General features: G+C 46.7%; 11 non-coding genes across 11 annotated transcripts; 3 read left to right on the forward strand and 8 right to left on the reverse strand.

Moving 5' to 3' along the window:
* The first annotated feature begins 1841 nt into the window (after window positions 1-1841).
* Window positions 1842-1929, forward strand: trnay-gua (transfer RNA tyrosine (anticodon GUA)). The gene is given in 2 exon segments: window positions 1842-1878; window positions 1894-1929. It is a non-coding gene; the product is annotated as a tRNA-Tyr (tRNA).
* Window positions 1930-3099: 1170 nt separating this feature from the next.
* On the forward strand, window positions 3100-3171 carry trnag-ccc (transfer RNA glycine (anticodon CCC)). Its single transcript has one exon. It is a non-coding gene; the product is annotated as a tRNA-Gly (tRNA).
* A 3366-nt stretch (window positions 3172-6537) lies between these two features.
* Window positions 6538-6610, reverse strand: trnav-aac (transfer RNA valine (anticodon AAC)). Its single transcript has one exon. It is a non-coding gene; the product is annotated as a tRNA-Val (tRNA).
* A 109-nt stretch (window positions 6611-6719) lies between these two features.
* trnaf-gaa (transfer RNA phenylalanine (anticodon GAA)) lies at window positions 6720-6792 on the reverse strand. Its single transcript has one exon. It is a non-coding gene; the product is annotated as a tRNA-Phe (tRNA).
* Window positions 6793-8508: 1716 nt separating this feature from the next.
* On the reverse strand, window positions 8509-8581 carry trnav-cac (transfer RNA valine (anticodon CAC)). Its single transcript has one exon. It is a non-coding gene; the product is annotated as a tRNA-Val (tRNA).
* A 694-nt stretch (window positions 8582-9275) lies between these two features.
* On the forward strand, window positions 9276-9347 carry trnah-gug (transfer RNA histidin (anticodon GUG)). Its single transcript has one exon. It is a non-coding gene; the product is annotated as a tRNA-His (tRNA).
* Window positions 9348-10104: 757 nt separating this feature from the next.
* trnaf-gaa (transfer RNA phenylalanine (anticodon GAA)) lies at window positions 10105-10177 on the reverse strand. The gene has a single exon. It is a non-coding gene; the product is annotated as a tRNA-Phe (tRNA).
* A 1712-nt stretch (window positions 10178-11889) lies between these two features.
* Window positions 11890-11962, reverse strand: trnav-cac (transfer RNA valine (anticodon CAC)). The gene has a single exon. It is a non-coding gene; the product is annotated as a tRNA-Val (tRNA).
* A 1519-nt stretch (window positions 11963-13481) lies between these two features.
* trnaf-gaa (transfer RNA phenylalanine (anticodon GAA)) lies at window positions 13482-13554 on the reverse strand. Its single transcript has one exon. It is a non-coding gene; the product is annotated as a tRNA-Phe (tRNA).
* Window positions 13555-14791: 1237 nt separating this feature from the next.
* Window positions 14792-14864, reverse strand: trnav-cac (transfer RNA valine (anticodon CAC)). The gene has a single exon. It is a non-coding gene; the product is annotated as a tRNA-Val (tRNA).
* A 4114-nt stretch (window positions 14865-18978) lies between these two features.
* On the reverse strand, window positions 18979-19050 carry trnaa-cgc (transfer RNA alanine (anticodon CGC)). The gene has a single exon. It is a non-coding gene; the product is annotated as a tRNA-Ala (tRNA).
* Window positions 19051-21551: the final 2501 nt, after the last annotated feature.

Consider the following 21551-nt stretch of genomic DNA (forward strand, 5'->3'; position numbering starts at 1 on the left):
GTTGATACCTTTTTGGTAGTCTTGATATTTTGTATATGTACCTTAATTGTAATAAAATTAAACATAATTGCTTTGATATGGATGTTCATTTGAAGGATTTGAGGAAACTATCAAGGATCTCAGAACAACCAAAGTTACATTTGGGCATCTGCTATTGGTAAAGATTAAAGAGTTCTGTAAGTGTGAAGCTTGCACACACACGAGAGAAAAATCAGTTTTAATGTACTTCATTAAACTGATGGTGTGCTTATCAATCGTGCATAAAATGTGCATAGCTAAGGATGGTTTCAATCAGTCGATCTCTGGATTAAGGGCCCAGCACGGTTCCGCTGCGCCACTCTGCTAACAGATGTCTTAGTGTGATTCGACACAACTACTCTATCTTTGCTTTCTAAAAGTGCGCCAGAGATGGAAAAGTCTAAACGGTAAACGCAGACTTCACTTTGAGCACTTGGTCTTTTATAGTACAAATCATCACACGCTGCTCTACATGGGCGTGTCTTCAAGATCGTTGTGAACCAAACCTTCTGCCAAACTGAATCTTTTGTCATTAATTCCCGAAGCTTCAATGAGAATCAGTGAAATGAAAACCAAGCCCATGTACACACTCGCGTCCTAGCGTGAAAGAAAAATGATGTAAGCATTTGAGAAATAACGAGAGTAGTCTGAACAGCTCCAGTCTATCAACTGCTCTACAAAGAGATCGCTCCCTCTACACCCACTTTATAACGCTGAAAATGATTCAGGAAGCACAGCAAAGTTCTAAAACCAGCGAATGCATCTCCATACATAAAATGTCAATTTTTCTAAAGTAAAATCTTCAGCTTTGAAAGATTGTCATCTATATATTTTCGTTTTTCTCTTTTTTACATAACACGCTTTCGAGAAACAAACTGTCTTGTAATGAAGGCTGCATTATAAAAAGTGTATCTAGCTTTGTTAAATTAAAATCGGCACATCCCAGTGGACAAAAGATGTAGAATATACGACTATTAAACGCATACTTTAGACGTATAAATGTGCTCCGTAACTGGTCTAGAATGAAATTCTAATATACGTATATCTTTATACGTCAATTAGACATCTATGATTATATGTTTATTATACATAAATGGTTGGAGTTCTATTATACGGATAAATTTAGAGGACTAATATACATATATAGTTAAAGGTCTATTATACATCAAATAAATATTTTATAGGTGTAGAAACTAGTAAATAAAGCCAATGATTTGTTTTAGAAATTTATTCTTAAAATATACAATTATTCACACCTGAAAAATATGTAGTTCAAATTATACATTATACACAATATTGTAATCAACAAATGGCTAATCATCATAAAAACACAACTAGTAAACTTCAGTTACAAATTCTAGTAACATGGCAATATATATAGTAATGACAAACAAACTAATCACATGATCCCGCTAATATTTAACTCAAAACCACATTTCGATTCAAATATAAATTTTAACATTTACAACTTCTATATTTCCACGAAAATATAATTAATGTAGCACAAACTCTACTTTCTAATAAAGACAGAAAGAAACTGTTTTGTGTCTCATGGTGATCCTCCTCTCGACACCAATGAAATGTTTAATATGATCCCTCGAGAAAAAAAAGGAGTCAATTTCCGCCTGGAATGATTAATGCCCCATCAAACATTTTGTAATATCCCCGGAAGTTTATACAGTAGAATCCTGGTTCGTGGCTTAAATTCAAGGTAAACAAGACTAAGGAAACGAGTTGGAAACTTGATGTCGAGCTGGGATTTAAGTCACCCGGAACATTTCACTACATTGGGCAGTATGTGCCAGGGAGCATTGTATCACATGCCTTCGATAACTCAGTTGGTAGAGTGGAGGACTGTAGGGGAGTCAGTAGGGAATCCTTAGGTCGCTGGTTCGATTCTGGCTCGAAGGAAGGTGCTTTTTGTGTACTTTAATCAAAGAGTTAAAATAGCGAATCTTTTTCACTCAGACATTGATCAAAAGCTCAATAAACGACGAAGCAGAGGTTCCTGTTCCAAAGTCAGCCCACGTCTGATTGTCTTGTTTTGGCCAATATCTGATCTTTGAATTAAGGGAATACTCTGTTTGCTTTGTAATTAAAAAAAAAAACATACAGTACAAATGTCAATTTCATTTTGGTTTCAAGATCGCAATTTAGTGTGAAACATAAAAGCCAGCTGGATAAGCTTTATTAATTTCCCTCACGGGATCAATAAAGTTTTTATCTATAAATCTCTTATACGTCATTTACAATGGCCTTTCAACTAATAGCCCGTGCAGGGATCAAACCATAGCTGTTGGTACACTACGAGTTGCGTAAGGCTCTGTAACGCGCAGATGAGAAACTAACCTCTGCTTCTTCATTATATACACAGTGAGCTATATATGCGAGCTTACTGCCTCCTACGGGCTCTGTATTTGATTGCGGTACAAGACCGGCCGTGGAGATAAAGTGAGACGGGTGTGTACATTAAAAGGCTCATGGCGTCCCTGGAAGGGCTCAAACCACCACCCTTTTGGTTAACAACTGAGCCACAAAGACGCATGTACAGCTTAACACTTCTCGGTCTCAGTGAAAGTGATACACTCCATAAAATTTCCAGAGATTCATTTATTTTAAAAGGAAAATCACCAACAGCGGCCGAGATCTACTGGAGTTTTTTCATTCTATACTGTGATTTCTGAAGGGTACCCTGTGAAAATACGAGTTTTGACGAGAAGGGATGGACATATAAGGTCAAAAGGCTTGGGGAATTGAACTTTAAGGTGAAGACTGCGGGTTCAGTAGCAGCAGAACCTGATCAGTATCAGTTGACTCCGATATACTTTGAAAATTAACTTGGGGATTTAGAGTCAGACGTGCTACCGTTGCACCATGCGGTACTTAATTTAAAAAAATAGAAAAAACAATCAGTGTTCCTGGATCTGTAATTGAGAACAACACCTGAACAAGAGCTGCGCAGGAAGAATAAAATGTGGTCTGGGAAGAAGAGACTCTCTTCGGAAGAGCTGCGCTCTTCACAGATTTTTTTTGTGAAGTTGATTTGTCTCCTTTGGGGAATTCAAAGGCACGGACAGCTGTGACTTCATGGCGCAATGGTAGCGCGTCTGACTCCCGATCAGATGGCTGCGTGCTCAAATCACGTCGAGGTCAGCTGTTACTTTTTCAGGTTCTGCTGGTCCTGAACACGGAATTCACACCATGCAGTTGAGTTCTATCTGTACACCACATAGATAATCTAAACAAAATAGAGCAGTACAGGACACGCAGTGTGGAGCCCACACAGGCTTACAGTCTCCAGCATTGGAGTGAAGGGAAAAAAAGAACTTTGTTTTTTTTTAAGAGAAAAGGCACAGTTCACATCTGCTTAACATCACGTCCACCTTTAGAGACAGCTACATCAGATAATGGAATCCCGGAAGTTTCAGATAACTTTTTTTTAATACAGGTTCAAGCAAACCTGAAAGTTAATGAGTTTCCGGACACTTTTGTTTTATTAAAAAGTGTCTGAAGCCTGAAAATGTAATTTGAAAACAAAACCCGCTATTGGACATTAGCAGGTGCTTTTTGTAACGATTTGCTATTTCATGCTGGAAAACAAAGGAAACAGACCCAACGTTTGCTTTCAGGTGCGGTTCATTACATAATATACATCTATTACTGAGGAGCTTGAATAAAATTTACACGAGCCAGGTAGAAGTCAAACCTAGAATCTTATGATCCGAAATCAGACGCGTTGTTTATTAAACCGCTGGCATTTCACATGACCTGAATTCCCCCATAGTGTGCTCAGCGCCGCTACTAGTAATGCACCGCTCCGTCTAAAATTTCAAAGTGAGAAACATGTGTTTTCTGATTTTTTATGAGTTTTAAAATATAATCTCTTTAAATACAGACAAGGGGTTTATGTTTCGCACTGAAATTCCGATTGACTGAGAATTCAAAGAAAGACTGTTTTCTTCCACAACACCGTATAATTATCACATCCACCAGACTCTCCAACCTCTCCAGATCTTGCTGGTCGAGCAATTGCTCCGATAAATTAGGTCACGTATCATGTTAAATCATTTCTTCTCAACACAACATTTCCTGGTGCACGTTTTCTCTATGAAAAAAAGACATTTTTCCGTTGCACGATTTCTCCTTTTTTATCAAAGCGTACAGAAATAAAAAAGAAGAAGAAATAGTGTCGCAAAAGAACTCTGTCGCCCTTGGGAGATGTCAAACGCATTGGACATGAAAATGGCAGATAAAAGCCAGTTCTCTTCGTTTCTCAGTGTCGGGGCTGCTATGTAAAAGAGGCAATTTGCTCTGAGCGCAGGTTCAGCGCTTACTGAACGCAGATGTCTCAGATCGGTGTGTCCAAGCGGCTGTAAAAGGTGAAGGCTGTCCTGTCACCGTAGCCTAGTTGGTTAAAGCGCTTCTCTATTAAACAAAAGAACCGAGATTCAAATCCCAGCCGTGTCTTTCTTCCTATCTTGTAGTACAGAACGTATCATTTCGGGCAATCACAAAGGGCTTGATTTCGTTAAATGCATGTGTTCATTTCCTTTCTGGAAAACTTGTTTTTGATGAAATTCACACAGCTTGCGAAAAATGAAATTCAATTCTTGGTTATCAGTGCAGAAGAAATATTACAGGAGGCAATCGGTTAGCGCGTTCGGCTGTTAACCGAAAGGTTGGTGGTTCGAGTCCACCCAGGGACGGGGTTCTTTTGCAATATAAACATTGTCTTCAGTCGATTGGATTTCTCAGCGAAACCTTAACCATTTTAATATTTGCAGGAAATGCGAGTGTTTAACACGTGTCAGGGTCACCGGGAAATGTCCAATAATGCCCAACATTGCAACTCCCCAGAAAACCATATTCACTCAAAACAAATTATCGTCGAATCTTCATTTATACTCCAGTTGAATCCTCTGCTGAAATATTTTAAAAATACAATGCAGGTTTGTTTGAGAACTTGACAAGCATTCTTACAATAGCACTGTGCAGTTGGATTTTGATATTTTGACATATTTACCTTAATTTTAAACATAAATACTATACAGTCTATTGTAATTTTAAAATATGTTAGCTGAGGATGCAAAGGGGTGAAAGGGAAAGGTCAGAGGGTATAGTAAAAACAAGGTTAGGATTGGTGGAGGTGGTAGGGGTGTTGTTGGTTTTTCTCTTGTCATGGAAATATAACTATTAATTTTAAAGGATCACTTACTGACGTCAGACAGCTGCCAATTCTCCAGACGCGTCTCTGGAAGGATAAACAGTTTATCCTCCGAAGTTCGTCCAATTTGCTAAAATTGTCCGGGTCCGGATGGAGTTTCAGCAGCCGTTCGCGCTCAGGTTTGTGATCCCGGACGAGCCCCCAAATTGTCATGGAAATATAACTATCAAGGAAGCCACAAGAGAGAGTTCTCACCTGAGTAAGGTCTTTATTTCAATATTGCAATATTGGGAGCCCTGCAAAGTGCAACCAGAGACTCAATTTGTTACAAGCAGTACAGGGTTTTTATAAGACGTTGCGCTGTAAAAAAGTTCAGCACTTGGTCCCTTCTAAAACTTCCCCTTTCTCTGCACGCACTGTAGCACAGCAGTTACATCCTTGAAATATATTATCTAAAAGCACCAATATATTTTTTCAAAGCTCTCTACATTTTTAAGAATCAATTTACTTATTAGATTTCCACTTCACCGGCATCATGCAAGCAAACTACATAAATATGAGAAAACACGCAAGAGAGTTGTCACTCAGAGTGTCGAAGGGTCGATGTATACTGGGGCTCAGTTGAAATGCAATGTCAGGACTTTTCCGAATTATGTCACACGAGGAGAGCACAGCCCTTTCCGCCCTGCCGCGTGTGTCTCGGTAACTCGCTGTGATCGTATAGTGGTCAGTACTTTGCGTTGTGGCCGCAACAACCCTGGTTCGAATCCGGGTCACGGCAGAATAGGGGCGTCTGCTTTTACTACTCGCACGAATGAAGGCAAAAAAAAGCCAATCGATGTGAACGAACGGCGCTTTACAGAGGAGTACTGCCTGACTGGATCGTTGATGAACGACAGAGGCCACTCCGACCTCTTCTCGGTTTTCTTCAATGACTTACTAAGGATCTTCTTCACATTCGCCCATGCAGGGGAAGCCAGTTACACCAAAGCAAACGCAGGAAAGTGCATTTCAAGCAGAGACCAGGAGGGACTTGTTTACACCGAGAGTGGGCGGAGAATGGAACAATGCGCCCAGCCCTGTTGCTGGAGCCGATTCTTGATGAGCTCTTGGGCTCACTAAGAGGCCCCCGCTGGATGCTAATCTTTCTGTTGTTCTTGCAGGTCCTGCGCTGCTTTTGAGCCGACAGAGCTCGACCTGGTCTGTCGGCACAGCCCAATTGCAAATGATCGGCTCCGCGTACAGAAGGAACGTGCATTTGGTACAAGAGTGCACGAAGGCACCGGAAATACATTGGGAACAAATGACCGGTCGCTCAAGACCTCTGTGAAGTACAGGAGCGTGCAAAACGAGGCTGTTTCCGCCCGGTCTCGAACCAGGGACCTTTCGCGTGTTAGGCGAACGTGATAGCCGCTACACTACGGAAACCTGTAGGGACTGCTGCTGGTGTCTCGCTTGCGTTTCGGGCTGAGAAAGGGACGCGTCACTTTAGGCAGGTGGCGCTGGAGAGAGGAACAAAGGGCGCGATGAAACAAAATGCCGAAACCCGGGATCGAACCAGGGACCTTTAGATCTTCAGTCTAACGCTCTCCCAACTGAGCTATTTCGGCGGTGCGCAAAGCCCACAGCCACCTGCTCCAGCCTTCCTGTGTTGTGGCATGAGCGCACCAAGAGGAGAGGGAGAGTGTTGCAGGAACGTCACTCAGAAGGAAAGCCACCCAGCTGCGCCCTCTGAGCTCTGTCCAGCGCATCTTCCTCGCATGGACTCCTGCCTGCGACGGGCAGGAAACAATTAGCAAGAACAGAACGACACCCCATGGGTGTCTCATGACCGCACCTTAGGTTGTGACACGTGCAGGTGTGAGGGGTTGCCGGGCTACTTTGGAGCAGAGCTTGGGCGGAGGGGGGGCGGGAAAGCAGACAAAGAGGTGACACCTCAAGGTCTGCACGATCACAGCTCTCCGCCGCCCCAGGCTTCCGCTCGATAAGCTACTGGACACACCCGCCCCTCCTCACACAGACCGTGGAAAAGCCCCCGAGTGGGAGGGCTCGCTCTTCCTCCCAGGAGCTCTTGGACACGACGCACAGACAGGGCGCGGGGAGCCGCCGCCTGCAAACACGGCTCCAGGCAGGACTCCGCTCCGCAGGAGCCGCAGAGCAGAGGAGATGGGGGCAGCTTAGCTCCTGTGCAGAGACCTGAGCTGTTGTTGCTGTGGATGCTGTCTTTTCTGCACTCGGGGTAGGAGTGAATGTTGAGTTGCCCTTAGAAATGAAGCAGAGCACTTCAACGGCACGGGTGTGTGTGTGTGTGCGCCCTGGTGATTCTGGGAGACAGATCGAACCTGGGCTAAAAGAGAGGGGGCTTAGCCCTCTTCCATTTGCTAGTTCAAAGTTGTACAACCCATTTGTATCTGCTAGGCGGCGCAGTCGTCGTGCACAAAGAACGCTTTGAGAAGCGTCAAAGGCAAGTCATTCCGAGTTGGTCGTTTGTGTTTTCCGTTCAGACGCGAAATGCTGAAATGATCTCTCGGCTCCTCGGTTGTCATTTCTGCTCCGTAAAGGGATCACAGCACGCGTCGGCTTCCAGCATGCTGGGTCGGGACACGATGCCGGGGGTTGGAGAGAGCGATGTCTTCCTCGTTAGTATAGTGGCAAGTATCCCGCCTGTCACGCGGGAGACCGGGGTTCGATTCCCCGACGGGGAGTAGCTTTTCTTTCACCTCCTTAGAGAAATGACTGCCTTTCACTTCTCTGTTTTCTTTCACAGCGTCGTGCACCTTTTCATTGCTCTCGCTTTCAGAGCCTCCGCACGGCAGTCGACTCGACATCAGGAAGCACATTGAAGTGAAAGCAGGAAGCGCTGCGACATGCACTGTGCAGATCCCGCCACACTAAGAGGTGAGTGGGTCTGTTCGATGCACAAAGAACGCTTTGAGAAGCGTCAAAGGCAAGTCATTCCGAGTTGGTCGTTTGTGTTTTCCGTTCAGACGCGAAATGCTGACATGATCTCTCGGCTCCTCGGTTGTCATTTCTGCTCCGTAAAGGAATCACAGCACGCGTCGGCTTCCAGCACGGTGGGTCGGGACACGATGCCGGGGGTCGGAGAGAGCGATGTCTTCCTCGTTAGTATAGGACCTGTCACCTGTCCCCACCTGTCACGCGGGAGACTGGGGTGCATCAGAACGCGCCTTGAAGTGAAAGCAGGATGCGCTGTGACATGCACTGTGCAGATCCCGCCACACTAAGAGGTGGGTCCAGTGGGTCTGTTCGATCACAGCGCTAGGCGAATCCCCAATCCCCTTTTGTGCCTGGCGACAAAAGATGTCTGTTTCCGCCCGGTTTCGAACCGGGGACCTTTCGCGTGTGAGGCAAACGTGATAACCACTACACTACGGAAACGGTGGTAAGACGGGCCCAGCGGCCCAGCCCTGAGCTTCGCCAATGCGATTCAGCTGCTTCCAGTGCCTTTATTGGAGTGCGCTGATGGACCGTGCTCTCTCTCCAGAGACCAGCACGCCTGTCATGGACGGAGCAGGAAAGGCGGCGCCACATTCTACAGCCCTCTCCACGCAATCGACGAAATCGGGCTACTGAAGTGGAGAAAATCGCCTCTCCAGAAAGTGCAAATATCATCTTGGAGACTATAAATCCTATTGCCGAAGGTCAGCCCTGTCTACCAGAGTAACCCTCCCACAGCGATGATCAGCTCGTCTCACACGCGAGAAGTTTCGGTTGGAAACAAGCGCCCCCTCTTCTCGCACGTTTTGCGCGTTCGAGTAGTTTTAATGCGGCTCTTTCGTACACGGTGCTGATCTTTTGGAAAGCAGGAGGCAAAACCGAGTCGAACCGCCTGGGTGAAAACCAGGAACCCTAACCGCTAGACTATATGGCAGCGAACAACCATGCTGTTCCCGGCATCATGCAAGCAAACTACATAAATATGAGAAAACACGCAAGAGAGTTGTCACTCAGAGTGTCGAAGGGTCGATGTATACTGGGGCTCAGTTGAAATGCAACGTCAGGACTTTTCCGAATTATGTCACACGAAGAGAGCACAGCCCTTTCCGCCCTGCTGCGTGTGTCTCGGTAACTCGCTGTGATCGTATAGTGGTCAGTACTTTGCGTTGTGGCCGCAACAACCCCGGTTCGAATCCGGGTCACGGCAGAATAGGGGCGTCTGCTTTTACTACTCGCACGAATGAAGGCAAAAAAAAAGCCAATCGATGTGAACGAACGGCGCTTTACAGAGGAGTACTGCCTGACTGGATCGTTGATGAACGACAGAGGCCACTCCGACCTCTTCTCGGTTTTCTTTAATGACTTACTAAGGATCTTCTTCACATTCGCCCATGCAGGGGAAGCCAGTTACACCAAAGCAAACGCAGGAAAGTGCATTTCAAGCAGAGACCAGGTGGGACTTGTTTACACCGAGAGTGGGCGGAGAATGGAACAATGCGCCCAGCCCTGTTGCTGGAGCCGATTCTTGATGAGCTCTTGGGCTCACTAAGAGGCCCCCGCTGGATGCTAATCTTTCTGTTGTTCTTGCAGGTCCTGCGCTGCTTTTGAGCCGACAGAGCTCGTCCTGGTCTGTCGGCACAGCCCAATTGCAAATGATCGGCTCCGCGTACAGAAGGAACGTGCGTTTGGTACAAGAGTGCACGAAGGCACCGGAAATACATTGGGAACAAATGACCGGTCGCTCAAGACCTCTGTGAAGTACAGGAGCGTGTAAAATGAAGCTGTTTCTGCCCGGTCTCGAACCGGGAACCTGTCGCGTGTTAGGCGAATGTGATAGCCGCTACACTACAGAAACCTGCAGGGACCGCTGCTGGTTTCTCGCTTGCGTTTCGGGCTGAGAAAGGGACGCTTCACTTTAGGCAGGGGGCGCTGGAGAGAGGAACAAAGGGCGCGATGAAACAAGATGCCGAAACCCAGGATCGAACCAGGGACCTTTAGATCTTCAGTCTAACGCTCTCCCAACTGAGCTATTTCGGCGGTGCCCAAGGCCCACAGCCACCTGCTCCAGCCTTCCTGTGTTGTGGCATGAGCGCACCAAGAGTAGCGGGAGAGTGTTGCAGGAACGTCACTCAGAAGGAAAGCCACCCAGCTGCGCCCTCTGAGCTCTGTCCAGCGCATCTTCCTCGCATGGACTCCTGCCTGCGACGGGCAGGAAACAATTAGCAAGAACAGAACGGCACCCCATGGGTGTCTCATGACCGCACCTTAGGTTGTGACACGTGCAGGTGTGAGGGGTTGCCGGGCTACTTTGGAGCAGAGCTTGGGCGGAGGGGGGGCGGGAAAGCAGACAAAGAGGTGACACCTCAAGGTCTGCACGATCACAGCTCTCCGCCGCCCCAGGCTTCCGCTCGATAAGCTACTGAACACACCCGCCCCTCCTCACACAGACCGTGGAAAAGCCCCCGAGTGGGAGGGCTCTCTCTTCCTCCCAGGAGCTCTTGGACACGACGCCCAGACAGGGCGCGGGGAGCCGCCGCCTGCAAACACGGCTCCAGGCAGGACTCCACTCCGCAGGAGCCGCAGAGCAGAGGAGATGAGGGCAGCTTAGCTCCTGTGCAGAGACCTGAGCTGTTGTTGCTGTGGATGCTGTCTTTTCTGCACTCGGGGTAGGAGTGAATGTTGAGTTGCCCTTAGAAATGAAGCAGAGCACTTCAACGGCACTGGTGTGTGTGTGTGTGCGCCCTGGTGATTCTGGGAGACAGATCGAACCTGGGCTAAAAGAGAGGGGGCTTAGCCCTCTTCCATTTTCTAGTTCAAAGTTGTACAACCCCTTTGTATCTGCTAGGCGGCGCAGTCGTCGTGCACAAAGAACGCTTTGAAAAGCGTCAAAGGCAAGTCATTCCGAGTTGGTCGTTTGTGTTTTCCGTTCAGACGCGAAATGCTGAAATGATCTCTCGGCTCTTTGGTTGTCATTTCTGCTCCGTAAAGGGATCACAGCACACGTCGGCTTCCAGCATGCTGGGTCGGGACACGATGCCGGGGGTTGGAGAGAGCGATGTCTTCCTCGTTAGTATAGTGGCAAGTATCCCCGCCTGTCACGCGGGAGACTGGGGTTCGATTCCCCGACGGGGAGTAGCTTTTCTTTCACCTCCTTAGAGAAATGACTGCCTTTCACTTCTCAGTTTTCTTTCACAGCGTCGTGCACCTTTTCATTGCTCTCGCTTTCAGAGCCTCCGCACGGCACACGACTCGACATCAGGAAGCACATTGAAGTGAAAGCAGGAAGCGCTGCGACATGCACTGTGCAGATCCCGCCACACTAAGAGGTGAGTGGGTCTGTTCGATGCACAAAGAACGCTTTGAGAAGCGTCAAAGGCAAGTCATTCCGAGTTGGTCGTTTGTGTTTTCCGTTCAGACGCGAAATGCTGAAATGATCTCTCGGCTCCTCGGTTGTCATTTCTGCTCCGTAAAGGAATCACAGCACGCGTCGGCTTCCAGCACGGTGGGTCGGGACACGATGCCGGGGGTCGGAGAGAGCGATGTCTTCCTCGTTAGTATAGGACCTGTCACCTGTCCCCACCTGTCACGCGGGAGACTGGGGTACATCAGGACGCGCATTGAAGTAAAAGCAGGATGCGCTGTGACATGCACTGTGCAGATCCCACCACACTAAGAGGTGAGTGGGTCTGTTCGATCACAGCGCTAGACGAATCCCCAATCCCCTTTTGTGCCTGGTGACAAAAGATGTCTGTTTCCGCCCGGTTTCGAACCGGGGACCTTTCGCGTGTGAGGCGAACGTGATAACCACTACACTACGGAAACGATGGGAAGACGTGCCCAGCAGCACAGCGCTGAGCTTCGCCAATGCGATTCAGCTGCTTCCAGTGCCTTTATTGGAGTGCGCTGATGGACCGTGCTCTCTCTCCAGAGACCAGCACGCCTGTCATGGACGGAGCAGGTTAGGCGGCGCCACATTCTACAGCCCTCTCCACGCAATCGACGAAATCGGGCTACTGAAGTGGAGAAAATCGCCTCTCCAGAAAGTGCAAATATCATCTTGGAGACTATAAATCCTATTGCCGAAGGTCAGCCCTGTCTACCAGAGTAACCCTCCCACAGCGATGATCAGCTCGTCTCACACGCGAGAAGTTTCGGTTGGAAACAAGCGCCCCCTCTTCTCGCACGTTTTGCGCGTTCGAGTAGTTTTAATGCGGCTCTTACACGGTGCTGATCTTTTGGAAAGCAGGAGGCAAAACCGAGTCGAACCGCCTGGGTGAAAACCAGGAACCCTAACCGCTAGACTATATGGCAGCGAACAACCATGCTGTTCACGGCATCATGCAAGCAAACTACATAAATATGAGAAAACACGCAAGAGAGTTGTCACTCAGAGTGTCGAAGGGTCGATGTATACTGGGGCTCAGTTGAAATGCAACGTCAGGACTTTTCCGAATTATGTCACACGAAGAGAGCACAGCCCTTTCCGCCCTGCCGCGTGTGTCTTGGTAACTCGCTGTGATCGTATAGTGGTCAGTACTTTGCGTTATGGCCGCAACAACCCCGGTTCGAATCCGGGTGACGGCAGAATAGGGGCGTCTGCTTTTACTACTCGCACGAATGAAGGCAAAAAAAAGCCAATCGATTGTGAACGAACGGCGCTTTACAGAGGAGTACTGCCTGACTGGATCGTTGATGAACGACAGAGGCCACTCCGACCTCTTCTCGGTTTTCTTCAATGACTTACTAAGGATCTTCTTCACATTCGCCCATGCAGGGGAAGCCAGTTACACCAAAGCAAACGCAGGAAAGTGCATTTCAAGCAGAGACCAGGAGGGACTTGTTTACACCGAGAGTGGGCGGAGAATGGAACAATGCGCCCAGCCCTGTTGCTGGAGCCGATTCTTGATGAGCTCTTGGGCTCACTAAGAGGTCCCCGCTGGATGCTAATCTTTCTGTTGTTCTTGCAGGTCCTGCGCTGCTTTTGAGCCGACAGAGCTCGTCCTGGTCTGTCGGCACAGCCCAATTGCAAATGATCGGCTCCGCGTACAGAAGGAACGTGCATTTGGTACAAGAGTGCACGAAGGCACCGGAAATACATTGGGAACAAATGACCGGTCGCTCAAGACCTCTGTGAAGTGCAGGAGCGTGCAAAACGAGGCTGTTTCCGCCCGGTCTCGAACCGGGGACCTTTCGCGTGTTAAGCGAACGTGATAGCCGCTACACAGCGGAAACCTGCAGGGACCGCTGCTGGTGTCTCGCTTGCGTTTCGGGCTGAGAAAGGGACACGTCACTTTAGGCAGGTGGCGCTGGAGAGAGGAACAAAGGGCGCGATGAAACAAGATGCCGAAACCCGGGATCGAACCAGGGACCTTTAGATCTTCAGTCTAACGCTCTCCCAACTGAGCTATTTCGGCGGTGCGCAAAGCCCACAGCCACCTGCTCCAGCCTTCCTGTGTTGTGGCATGAGCGCACCAAGAGTAGCGGGAGACTGTTGCAGGAACGTCACTCAGAAGGAAAGCCACCCAGCTGCGCTCTCTGAGCTCTGTCCAGTGCATCTTCCTCGCATGGACTCCTGCCTGCGACGGGCGGGAAACAATTAGCAAGAACAGAACGACACCCCATGGGTGTCTCATGACCGCACCTTAGGTTGTGACACGTGCAGGTGTGAGGGGTTGCCGGGCTACTTTGGAGCAGAGCTTGGGCGGAGGGGGGGCGGGAAAGCAGACAAAGAGGTGACACCTCAAGGTCTGCACGATCACAGCTCTCCGCCGCCCCAGGCTTCCGCTCGATAAGCTACTGGACACACCCGCCCCTCCTCACACAGACCGTGGAAAAGCCCCCGACTGGGAGGGCTCTCTCTTCCTCCCAGGAGCTCTTGGACACGACGCCCAGACAGGGCGCGGGGAGCCGCCGCCTGCAAACACGGCTCCAGGCAGGACTCCACTCCGCAGGAGCCGCAGAGCAGAGGAGATGAGGGCAGCTTAGCTCCTGTGCAGAGACCTGAGCTGTTGTTGCTGTGGATGCTGTCTTTTCTGCACTCGGGGTAGGAGTGAATGTTGAGTTGCCCTTAGAAATGAAGCAGAGCACTTCAACGGCACTGGTGTGTGTGTGTGTGCGCCCTGGTGATTCTGGGAGACAGATCGAACCTGGGCTGAAAGAGAGGGGGCTTAGCCCTCTTCCATTTTCTAGTTCAAAGTTGTACAACCCCTTTGTATCTGCTAGGCGGCGCAGTCGTCGTGCACAAAGAACGCTTTGAAAAGCGTCAAAGGCAAGTCATTCCGAGTTGGTCGTTTGTGTTTTCCGTTCAGACGCGAAATGCTGAAATGATCTCTCGGCTCCTCGGTTGTCATTTCTGCTCCGTAAAGGAATCACAGCACGCGTCGGCTTCCAGCACGGTGGGTCGGGACACGATGCCGGGGGTCGGAGAGAGCGATGTCTTCCTCGTTAGTATAGGACCTGTCACCTGTCCCCACCTGTTACGCGGGAGACTGGGGTACATCAGGACGCGCCTTGAAGTGAAAGCAGGATGCGCTGTGACATGCACTGTGCAGATCCCGCCACACTAAGAGGTGGGTCCAGTGGGTCTGTTCGATCACAGCGCTAGACGAATCCCCAATCCCCTTTTGTGCCTTGCGACAAAAGACGTTCTTTTGTTTCCGCCCGGTTTCGAACCGGGGACCTTTCGCGTGTGAGGCGAACATGATAACCACTACACTACGGAAACGGTGGTAAGACGTGCCCAGCCGCCCAGCGCTGAGCTTGGCCAATGCGATTCAGCTGCTTCCAGTGCCTTTATTGGAGTGCGCTGATGGACTGTGCTCTCTCTCCAGTGACCAGCACGCCTGTCATGGACGGAGCAGGAAAGGCGGCGCCACATTCTACAGCCCTCTCCACGCAATCGACGAAATCGGGCTACTGAAGTGGAGAAAATCGCCTCTCCAGAAAGTGCAAATATCATCTTGGAGACTATAAATCCTATTGCCGAAGGTCAGCCCTGTCTACCAGAGTAAGCCTCCCACAGCGATGATCAGCTCGTCTCACACGCGAGAAGTTTCGGTTGGAAACAAGCGCCCCCTCTTCTCGCACGTTTTTCACGTTCGAGTAGTTTTAATGCGGCTCTTTCGTACACGGTGCTGATCTTTTAGAAAGCAGGAGGCAAAACCGAGTCGAACCACCTGGGTGAAAACCGGGAACCCTAACCGCTAGACTATATGGCAGCGAACAACCATGCTGTTCCCGGCATCATGCAAGTAAACGTGGGAATAAGGTTGTTCAAATTATTTTTTTTCTGAATCTGGTTTACATCGCCAAATGTAAACCGGAGGCAGCAACAACAATAAAAGGGATACTTGTCCTTAAACTCGGACGTGATGTTCTGCAGACATGTGCAAAATGTCCTGTTTTCTTGCAGTGTAGACATTTTGCTGTTCACGCTCCGCATTCATCTGCTTTGTGCGTTATTAGTCCGCACCTGTAACATGTAATGTCAGCCGTCCCCTGTTCTTCTATATCTCTAGCATGACTGCGTCCGGCTGCTCGGCTTTTGTTTGTAAAGTTTGAGCGAGCGCCCCGTTCAGTGTCACTTTGTCACTGTGGTCAGAAAGCATTCTTGATTCTGCTTGAGCTGCTTCATGAATTCTAGCGGCTGTAAGAGCTCTTTTTAAAGTCAGCCCTTCTTCCTGCAGCAATTTATAGTCTCTTATGTGCACATTTTTCCACAAGTTGATCTCTTAACATGTCAGTTTCCAATACTCCAAAGTCACAAGATTTAGCCAGTTCTCTTAGTGCAGTCACAAAAGCATCAACAGATTCGTCCTGAGACTAAGTTCTCTGCCTAAATTTATGCCGTTCCAAAACCACATTTCTCCGCGGTGTAAAGGAAGCGTCTAAGGCAGCTACAGTCTTTTTCTCCAGGGAGGTTGGCGAAAATCCGCTGCACGGAAGCCCCGATACAGTGCAGTAATGTAGCACGTCTCAAGGCATCCTGAGCTTCTGTAGATCCACCGGCTATTTAAAAAAAATCTGTACGACTCCATCCATATCTTGTATTCCGTATACAAATCCGGAGCTCCGAGGTTCAGTAGAAGCGGTGGAAAAAGCCGGGCATAAGCAAAGCTTCTCGGCGCGGCTGCCATATCTTCCATGGCGCAAGCTAAACGAAAAGTCCGAAAATTCAAAAGTTCGTTTCTACCAGCAAGAGAACTAAAATCTGCAGTGTTCTGCTCGCTTTGAGTCCGTCAAGCACTCATCTCTGGTCACCATAAATGTTGTGTATCTAAATTTAGAGAAGTTTTTATATTATTTTAACTAATTTGTTAACTACACAGATCACGCCCTTACACTATATCCCTGCCTTCTACTCTCGTTCTGTTGTCTCGCGATGTCTACTCACTATACTACATTTAGCAGGACTTCTTGTTGCAGTTGAGCTCAAAGCTGGAGATGATCTCCATATTCTACCGCAGTAACTAGTCCGAAACGTAGTACACAGTACACACTTTTTAAGTGAAGTCAGGTTGTTAAAAAATTAAACCAGCGCCCTGTCACAGAAACGTACCCCAGTCTCCCGCGCAACAAGCGGGGGTACTCAGCACTATACTAACGAGGAGCACTTGTCCGCAGCTGAGCGTCAGCTCTGTTTACTGTCAGCAGTCATTTCCTCATTTCCAAAGACTTTTTCACCTGCTCTCAGCTTTTAAAGACGGTCATAAACGCTCAAGAAGTAATTCATGTCAGTTGGAAGTCTGTTTCTGTTGTCTCAGCTCTTGATAAAGAAAAGCCGTGCGTGGGAGACTCCCTCTCTGAAGAAGTTTGCCGTCACCCTGCGAGGGAGAAGAGCCATCAATCACCGAGGCAACTACTGAGACAGTTAACATTAAACACGTGAAATGCGAGATGTTGTGATTTTTTTCCCGCTTAAGGCTTCTATCGTTTCTTCTCTAACGAGAAAGAACTCTTTATTAGCAGTTAGATTTTAACAAACGTCTCCAGGGTTAACTGCGACCTGAACACAACGCCTTAGACCAACAGCCATCTTACCTGTGGTACTTAGAGCAGCGCTCAATAAAAATGATCAGAACCTGAAAGCGCTTCTTATGCGGATCAGTATATTCCGATTCCACTGGTTCTGCAGAAGAAATAAGAAAAGCCGAACTCAAACCACTGTTTTGCCATTACGGGTACTCTGTCTGCAGCTGCTTTAAGATCTACTCACACCGTGTTGCCATTAAGGCTACCTTGTTAAAAAAAACTTATATTCACCTTTTTGAACGTGATTATTAGACACCCGTTAAATCTCCACCGAGGTTTCTTGAGAGATCTTCAGCGAGCGAGTATTAAAAAACTACATCGCTTCCAACCTCTGCTGTCACTGTAAACTCGGACGTGATGTTCTGCAGAGTTGTAGTGTGCCTTTCCTCTTGTCGTATTCAAGAGTACTCACTGTGTGAGCTCCTCACTGCGTGTTCTGTACTCTACTGTGATTTAATTTAGATGATTACGTGGAGTAGAGTGACAAGATCTACTTGAACATTTTCGGTTTGTGAAATGAAACACTAAATACAGTACTGTAAATACAAGTAATGGACATTTAAAATAACCACAGTACAGCTAGAACAGTGAAAGATAAAAGACTATTTAGAATGACATTCACAATAGATTTAAGAACAGCACATCCGCCCGAACAGGGACTTGAACCCTGGGACCTCAGATTAAAAGGCTGATGCTTTACCGAATGAGCTATCCGGGCTCCGAAAGAAGGTCGACACTGTCGGGGTCCTCGCAAGTCACGTGTCTCTTGTGCCGAAGAGCAGTCATACCTGACCCGTCTGGAATGACCACTGACAGACTTTATCCAGAAGCGACGGCACCACTCCCAGTAGAATGAGTGAGAAATACAGCATGACATGGGTAGTTAAGGGGCTCCCACAATCCATCTTTCCTCACATTACTAATTTTTTTCAATAGCATTTGGACCTTTTTTCACATTCAGATTTTTTTCTCATTTAATAAAATCTTTTAATCAACAACATTAAAAAGAAAACAAATGGAACATTTTTTGGAACAATAATTAAAAAAAAATCTTTCAATGCCTTGGTTGTATATGTGTGCACACCCTTTATAAAGGGAGTTGCAACAGTGCTGAAATGTAAAGAGCATTTCTGTAGAGAAAACAGCATTTTTTCTGCCTTGATGTTAAGCTTAGGGAGCCTGTCTTTTAGAAATTCTATTTCTTCACACCCTGCACAGCCTCCCGACAGACTAACGAATATTTTTGGGAGAAATTGGCTCACACACCGGAAGACACTAACGTTTATTTACGTTAGAGTATGTGAATAACAGTTTAACCGAAAAAGTTTGTAATTGTGATTTTGTTAAAATTTAATAAATCGTCTATCATCAGTAAGTAATTATTAAGAAATTGTTTTATTTCATAAACTATAAGACAATTTAGAGAGTTTATAGGTCATAAACGTCGCTTATGTTCTTTTAACTCTAGCGTTCAGGATCCAAACCCAGGTGCGGACGGTTGTGTTTCTTGAATCTCTTGTAATCATCAAAAGTCGATGTGTAGTCCTTGAGTACTTTCTCGAGTTGTGCCATGGATATTTTATACGATCAATACTTGTCATGCTCTTTTGCATTTTCCTTAACTAAATTAGTTCAAATAATTTAGGATTTAACAGAACTAAATGAGGTACATTTAAAACAGCAGCTCAACTCTGCAGCACGTCGAGTGTGCCTGCATTTAATTGTGTAAACCTGGCTCTCTCTGAACACGAGCAAAGAGTTCTCACTCAACAGAAGATTGCGATGTGAGTACTGTAATATAAAGCACCTGGAGATGCCAGGGATTGAACCCGGGACCTCATACATGCGAAGCATGCGCTCTACCACTGAGCTACATCCCCGATGAAAAAATTAATGGAACAGACTTAGAGATGTGCAAATGCTCACTGATCACACCACTCACGAAGAATGCCTGCAGTTTCCCACTTTCGCGTTTCTTCTACTACAGAGTAAATTCAAAGGAATGAAAAAATAAGGAAGGAAAAATAATCGCATCGAAGCTTCAAGAGGCTGGGCACAAATTAATCTGTTATTTTTGCATCCAAAACGGTGGTTGATTCCCAGACGGGGGCGTGCTTTTTTTCTACCTCCTTACTCGACTGTCCTTCAATTCTATTTTATTTGAAACCTATTTGCATCTTTTAAGTGCTCTTGATAAAACTATGCATAGAAAAAACAGCAGTACTGATGATTTAACGTAAAAGGGTGAAACAACGCCCCAACCACAGGAATGGTAACAGGAAGGATCGTGTTCTTATTTAATATGTCCTTTTGAGATGTCTTGTCAATGCACACAGGCGGTAGAGCTGAATAATTTACTTTTAGTTCTTTCTATACCAGGAAGAAAGGAGCAGACTTTAACTTTAAGAGGCAAAAATGACACCTTGTCAAAGCTAATATTTATTAAAATGACATCACAACAAAAGAGTGGAGCCTTGAGTGGAGCCTTGAGCTTTCATTGGATGTCTGTGTCTCCATAACTTTGTAGGTGAGAGAGAGGATTGTGATAATTTGCAGGTGCTTCTCGGGAGTGCGTTGGTGGTACAGGCGCCTTCCAAATAATTTAGTCAGTTTTTTAATCCCAGCCAGTGCAAACCCAAATCTTTTCAAGATAATCTGTGGTCCGCTAACACATCTTTTGAAACACTACAACAGGTAACACCCCGTGTGAAACATCATGAGCATCTATTAAACCTCTCTACCTACCCGTTCCTCACAGAGACATGACGAGGGTCTAAAGGGACATTTTGAGCCATAGAAACATTTTAGCATTCCGTACTTTCCTGTGCAGTCAGGCCAGTTCCACTTTAACTGCGCCCGACAACGGAGGTCGTTTTGAAAACTACGAGAGTAAAGGAAGAGTAAAGGATTGGAAGCTAGGGAGTTTCAGGTCTGTGTTTTTATTATAGGTTCTCAAATCTGAATACCTTTTCAAGAAGTATTTCAGAATCCCAGTCAAATCCAGTACGAATGCTGCATAGATCTGCATTGTACAATTAGTATACTGTTTGTCCGTTGAATCAAACACGCCTTATGAAGCATTTCTAAAACAGGAGAGTTCGTTAGGGAATGCGTCTTCCTGTAAAAATAAAATGACTTCAAGGGCACTATAAGCAGAGGTGCTCTACAGAAGAACTATAGCCTGAGATGCCAAAGAGGTCGAGATTTCACCACGTGAGAGAAAGCATCTCAGAAAACGAAGTTGCGGTCATTTCCACGCCTCATAAAACCACTAGGTCAAACAACAAGAGCTGAAGACCCGCTGTTGAGAGTAACACGGCCGAGCGCTCTAAGGAGCTGGCTTAAACCTCCAGCCTCTTCAGGAGCAATCTGTTGGAGTCACACTGCTACAGTGTATCTCCTTGTTAAGTATCCCTTTTATTGTTGTTGCTACCTCCAGGCGATGTAAACCAGATTCAGAAAAAAAATAATTTGAACAACATTATTCCCACTTTTTTTCGAAGGTGCGGTGGCCAAGTGGTAAGGCGTCAGTCTCGTAAATCGACGATCGTTTTATCAAACCCCACCCGTGCCTATTTCGAAGTCTTCAAAAAAACTTGCAATGTAGGATTCTCAATAGTAAGAGAACATTACTATCGCCAGTGATTAGTATCCGTACATATCCTGCCTTGTTTTTTAGTCGACAAAGCTTGTCTCTCTTCACACCCATCTTCTGAATGATCGCCTCAGCATTGGGAAGGAACGTGCGCTTGTTATAGCCCCTGACTCCATGGTCTGATCACAAACAGATCTGGTGAGCTGTCAGTCCAGGTTGGAAGTAACGTTCGAAAGCACTAAAAATCTGACTTAGGAACGAGAAGACCGTGTTTTTTTAAACGAGTAAACGATAAAATAATATACTGCCTGCAAGACTATGTCAAGTTCAAGTTCAAGTTTATTGTCATTATACTCATACACAGGTATAAGGTATAACGAAATGCTATTTAGCTAGCTCTCGGACATAAGTAGTACAAAGAAAAAAAACACAACAACAATACAATTGTATATCACAAGAAAGACAGAGACAACAGCCGATGTGCAAAAAACAACAACAGGCAGTGTGCAAAACAACAAAAAGGTAACAGGTTATGTGCAAAAACACGCATCAAAAGAATGAAATAAAGGGATAGAAATGATGGGGAGTGAGCTTTTGACATGTATGGTAGAGGTCGATTTTCAATGTGTGTTTGGGTTTTTGGTAAGAAAGAAGCAATCAGCACACATTTTTTTTCAGGATAGTCGAGCAGTTTAAAACAGCAAATTCACAGCTTCGTGTCTTTTACGCTTTGTGTTTCACTCTCCAAATAGACGCACGGGTTCAAATCCCACTCCCGACAATCAG

The sequence above is a fragment of the Lepisosteus platostomus genome, chromosome 5 (genome assembly GCF_059453375.1).
Source record: "Lepisosteus platostomus isolate fLepPlt1 chromosome 5, fLepPlt1.hap1, whole genome shotgun sequence".
Classification (NCBI taxonomy): Eukaryota; Metazoa; Chordata; class Actinopteri; order Semionotiformes; family Lepisosteidae; genus Lepisosteus; species Lepisosteus platostomus.